The following is a 5,915-nucleotide window of genomic DNA, read 5'->3' as shown; positions in this document are numbered from 1 at the left end:
TAGCAGTGAATGATATATAAATTTTTCACGGAATATTTGTGACTGTAGGTACCACTGACTTGCTATGACACCTGACGAACCGACAGACGTCATCTGTGAAGCGATCTTTTACTTCGAGAAATAGATTAGACGCACATCTCTCAGCAAGAAAAGCATCTACCAGTAGTCAAGGCCACACAGACACACTACACACACGCACAAAACGCGAGGAATCGAACATTTTCTCTCTCTTACTATTTTGAATATTTATTGAGTAGTGAAAACGCCTGGTCTTGCCTACTGATGTAATGAATGTTGTGTCTAACCTATCTTAATTTCAGATGACATCACAAAAAACATCGATAATATCCCAGCAAAACCGCTAAAGAGGATGTAAATATCTGCAATTCATGTAATCAAATATGACACAATGTAATAACCTATAGCTATGTAATGATGATGTAAACATGTTTATGTGCAACTGTATTATGTTTATGCTAAGAAAATATGTGACGTGTGTATGTATTATTACTTATGTTTTTTTTTTAAACTGATGTATAATGTAACTGTTACTGTGTGAAAATTTGAACGATAACGAGTGCCAAAATGTGAAAACCTTTTTTTAAAAAAAAAAAAAAAATGCGTAGTGAACCTCTGTTCACGGACATTAACGTACATTACTAAGTCTGCAACTACGCAGAAACCTATGTGAAAGAAACTGTTAATGACATTCATGATGCATCGTACCTTTGTTAACGCGATGAACGATTTCTTCGATGAGTAACCACGAACATTTAGGTGAGCTATATTAAAAAAAAAAAAAAAAAAAAAAAAAAACTGAATATGTGAAGTGCATAATTCGTGCATCGTCTAGTGACATTACTACAGTACCCAACTTCAAGATGTTAACTGGATTAAATGGACACAAAGTGCCTGTCCAGAAAACAACACGACGGGTGGAAGAATTTTGGTTGGAACTTCAGGGAAAGAAATGTTCTCGAAATGTGACGGACACGCTTACCTGGACTGTCCAAGGATCGACGCCAGCTATGTGCCGTCCGAGGTTCTGCAACCAAGCTTCCACGGAATATCGAAAACGAACTGCATATGGACTAATTACTCGACGGGTCACGTCTGATCTGTAATAAACAATGCTTTTTGTCACAACGAACTGCATCACAACGACTATAATGGAAATAGGAAATGGACATGCTTATGTATCAATCACGTTGTTATACAACGATGTTACTGTGAAAAAAAAAACTTTACCACGACGATACTAACCTGTAAAAAATTATTGTGCAGCAGATGAATATGAACTGTGATAACGACACCATGTGTATAGGTCAACGCACCTGAAAAATACGGACATTTTTCTTTGAAGCATTTCATTGCAATGCTATGTAACTAAGAACATTCAACAATCTAAAGTTGTATTGTATTATAACAAATATTGTAATTTTAAAACTAAGTTACCTGTCATAGAATGTAGTCTTCATATGTAATCTTGGTGGAATATTTTCTTTGTGCAACGACTGAGAAATGCGCGCACACGAACAATATGAACTGCAATACTGTGCCGCGTGATCTAAATTTACGAAATAACAGCAGTGCCGTAGTTACACAGACGCTTCTGCGCATGCGCGCACTCTGTTTTGCCAACATAAGAACTTTTTCGGCGCACGCGCGTCATTCAAATTTTGTGTATAATATACAGTATAATGTAAGTCATGTAAATAGTTGTAGATAACTTAGATGTTCTTGTGCCTTTAGGTGAATTGCTCGCCTGCAGGTGTGTCCTTTCGCCTCGCAATTCAGGGGGCAATATAAAGGCACATTTGCATGCCGAGCGTGAGTTTCCTCGGAAACGCGAGATATTAATTAAATAAATAATCAGTGACAAATAAATAAAGCCTATGGCACACAACTGCAGCGCTGTGTCGCTGATAAAACAAAAGCACATTTTCGTTAGTCGTATGTTTGATTAAGAAAGAGAGCTCTCGTTGAAGTGGTGCGAGAAGCACGTATTTTAGTTTATTGTCTGGCACACCGCCATATTTCATGTTATAGAAAATTACTGCGAGTTGCAACCATACTAGGCACTCGATTCTGTAAAGAATTTATATTTATAAAAGTAAGTAGGATTATGAACTGTAGGCTTATTCATTGAATATATCTGATTTAACTAACTGTGTAATTTTTTGTTTAGTAGACAATCACCTCTGTACGACGTTTTGGCATGGCTGGCAAATTATTGTAATATTGAGATTTAGATTATGAGTCCGCACCTACCGCAGCAGTCTTTGGAAACGATTTAATTACGAAGTCCGATTATTTCAGTTTTATTTCACGGTCAACTACGAGTAATATTGCCTTTACGAAAAAGCCATTGTCAAGCGTCTGATACCGAATAATCAAAACCTGACGACTCATAGGAGAGCCAATCAGACAGATAAAAATAATTAATATTTTATTTTATTTTATTTTATTTTATTTATTTTATACTTTCTTGCACTTCCTATTTATTGCATTCCTCAGCGACTTGTATTTCTGTATTTCTGATTTTCCCGGAACATGTTTGTACTTCCTCCTCTATCAGCTGAAGTATTTCTTCTGTTACCCATGGTTTATTAGCAGCTACCTTCTTTATGCCTATGTTTTCCTTCCCAACATCTGTGATGGCCCTTTTTAGAGATGTCCATTCCTCTTCAACTGTACTGCCTACTGCGCTATTCCTTATTGCTGTATCTATAGCGTTAGAGAACTTCAAACGTATCTCGTCATTCCTTAGTACTTCCGTATCCCACTTCTTTGCGTATTGATTCTTCCTGACTAATGTCTTGAACTTCAGCCTACTCTTCATCACTACTATATTGTGATCTGAGTCTATATCTGCTCCTGGGTACGCCTTACAATCCAGTATCTGATTTCGGAATCTCTGTCTGACCATGATGTAATCTAATTGAAATCTTCCCGTATCTCCCGGCCTTTTCCAAGTATACCTCCTCCTCTTGTGATTCTTGAACAGGGTATTCGCTATTACTAGCTGAAACTTGTTACAGAACTCAATTAGTCTTTCTCCTCTTTCAGTCCTTGTCCCAAGCCCATATTCTCCTGTAACCTTTTCTTCTACTCCTTCACCTACAACTGCATTCCAGTCGCCCATGACTATTAGATTTTCATCCCCCTTTACATACTGCATTACCCTTTCATTATTCTCATACACTTTCTCTATCTGTTCATCTTCAGCTTGCGACGTCGGCATGTATACCTGAACTATCGTTGTCAGTGTTGGTCTGCTGTCGATTCTGATTAGAACAACCCGGTCACTGAACTGTTCACAGTAACACACCCTCTGCCCTACCATCCTATTCATAACGAATCCTACACCTGTTATACCATTTTCTGCTGCTGTTGATATTACCCGATACACATCTGACCAGAAATCGTTGTCTTCCTTCCACTTCACTTCACTGACCCCTACTATATCTAGATTGAGCCTTCGCATTTCCATTTTCAGATTTTCTAGTTTCCCTGCCACGTTCAAGCTTCTGACATTCCACGACCCGACTCGTAGAACTTTATCCTTTCGTTGATTATTCAATCTTTTTCTCATGGTAACCTCCCCCTTGGCAGTCCCCTCCCGGTGATCCGAATGGGGGACTATTCCGGAATCTTTTGCCAATGGAGAGATCATCATGACACTTCTTCAATTACAGGCCACATGTCTTCTGGATACACGTTACGTGTCTTTAATACAGTGGTTTCCATTGCCTTCTGCATCCTCATGTCGTTGATCATTGCTGATTCTTCAGCCTTTAGGGGCAATTTCCCACCCCTAGGACAAGAGAGTGCCCTGAACCTCTATCCGCTCCTCCGCCCTCTTTGACAAGGCCGTTGGCAGAATGAGGCTGACTTCTTACGCCGGAAGTCTTCGGCCGCCAATGCTGATTATTTATCAAAATTTAGGGATCGAAGACGTTTTGATTATGAATCAAAGACGCTACCCCTTTTTTTATTTTTAGTTCATTTTGTTCGTTATAGTTCGTTGCAATTGTTCATGGCGGACGTCCCCTGACGCCCGTTGAAGTTCGTTATTGATCCATTCACTCAGTTTTTTTGTTACAGAGGGCAGCTAAGCCTCTGACCAAACACGCTGAGCCACCGTGCCGGCCCCCCTAGACCACCGTTACTACCAGGGATTTTTCCTTGGTGGGGGTGTGCTCAGCCGTCTGATGCCAATTGAGGAGCTGGTAACCAAGCAGTAGCGGTTTCCGCGCACGTAAACTAATAACGGCAGGGAGAGTGGTGTTTTGACGCCACTCCCCCCAACCGCATTGAGTGACGCGATTGGGAGAGGGAGACACGGTGGTCGGTCGGTGACTATATTCCCACCGGGGCTTATGGACGGATTGCTTTCATAATTTTTTTTTTACAGATTGTAAATAGCTTCCGAACAGAATTACATCAGATTGAAATTGTGTGCCGGACCGAGCCTCGAACTCGGAACCTTTGCCTTTCGAGGGCCAGTGCTCTACCAACTGAGCTACCCAAGCACGACTCACGTCCCGCCCTCACAGCTTTAATTCCGCCAGTAGCTGTGAGGACGGGGCGTGAGTCGTGCTTGGGTAGCTCAGTTGGTAGAGCACTTGCCCTCGAAAGGCAAAGGTCCCGAGTTCGAGTCTCGGTCCGGTACACAGTTTTAATCTAAGTTTCATTTCAGGGCACACACCGCTGTAGAGTGAAAATTTCATTATAGAATTACATAAGAAAATCGGCCCTCAAATTTAATTAGGGTGTCATATGTTTACATTTAAAATACTAGATCTGCTAACCACTCTCCTCACCAGCTGCTCACTGTTAGCAACACTACTGTCAAGCAACTAAAACACTACCTATGCAAAATTAGCAGTTACAATTACCTGTACACCAGCATTTTTAATCCTTGCTACAGCCACAGTGTAATAATAACAGGCGACATTATCATAGCTCCCATTACGACAAGAGAAACACGCCCAGCGTGCAAGCAAACTAACCTCGATACACAACACCACGGACTTTGGTGTTCCGTGTGAAGTGTAATTGAGAAATCGTTACACTCAGTGCACACCGCTTGTGTTCTTCACCCTACAGTCTACGCCAAACACGGCTTGAATCAGATCAACCGACCAGTACTCCACGATCGGTCACTAATGCAAACTGTTAGTGTTTCTCTTGTAATGCGGAAGCCCATTTCTGTGTATCCTTTGGAATTGGCGTCATGTTGCCCGGAAAGGACATCAACAGGCCTTCTGGCCAGTTTTTGAATCCACACTTTGAGGCCACGCCCCGTGTCGACACTTCGTGGAGGGCCAAAACTGGGTCTCTGGCACACCAGCTCAGCGGCTTCGTACTCATTGGCTGTCCACACACTGCCCACGTTGACCGCTTCCATCCTTGCAGCTGTAACTGCCACCTCAGTCAACCTTCGGCCTGACGCCACTTCAGACGGGTCAGGCCAACGCCACACACAGGCCCATGACTCGGCAGCTACTCGCACCACAGCTACCAGGGGTGTGTTTCCTTGATCTCACCGTATCTGACTCCACTGCCCAGACATTCAAGCGCAGCCCGCTTCATCAACACCGCTAGCTCAGTCACGCCCAGCGTTGGCCACCGGCGCAAATCGCAGTGGGTTTGGTTGGTTGATTTGGAAGAAGTCGTCGCTCCCATCGGATTACGGAAGGATGGGGAAGGAAGTCGGCTATGCTCTTTCAAAGGGACAATCCCGCACGTCGGAGTATTTGCACTCTGAAACCGTACAGAAACCAAAGTCGCCAAGTTACTTTACAATCCTTTCAAACGTATTAATCTTCGAAGTCGATAACCTGTCAATCTTTCGGTAGCCGGAACCTTCGCCTACGCTCACGCCACCTGTTGTCAAGTCAGTTGAAAAC

General features: G+C 42.5%; 1 non-coding gene across 1 annotated transcript; it reads left to right on the top strand.

Annotated features, from left to right (window-relative positions):
- Nucleotides 1–4,600: 4,600 nt before the first annotated feature.
- On the top strand, nt 4,601–4,675 carry Trnas-cga. Its single transcript has one exon. It is a non-coding gene; the product is annotated as a tRNA-Ser (tRNA).
- Nucleotides 4,676–5,915: the final 1,240 nt, after the last annotated feature.

The sequence above is a fragment of the Schistocerca piceifrons genome, chromosome 8 (genome assembly GCF_021461385.2).
Source record: "Schistocerca piceifrons isolate TAMUIC-IGC-003096 chromosome 8, iqSchPice1.1, whole genome shotgun sequence".
NCBI lineage: Eukaryota > Metazoa > Arthropoda > Insecta > Orthoptera > Acrididae > Schistocerca > Schistocerca piceifrons.
The sequence above is the reverse complement of the archived record's forward strand: the minus strand, read 5'-3'. Positions and strand labels throughout refer to the sequence as shown.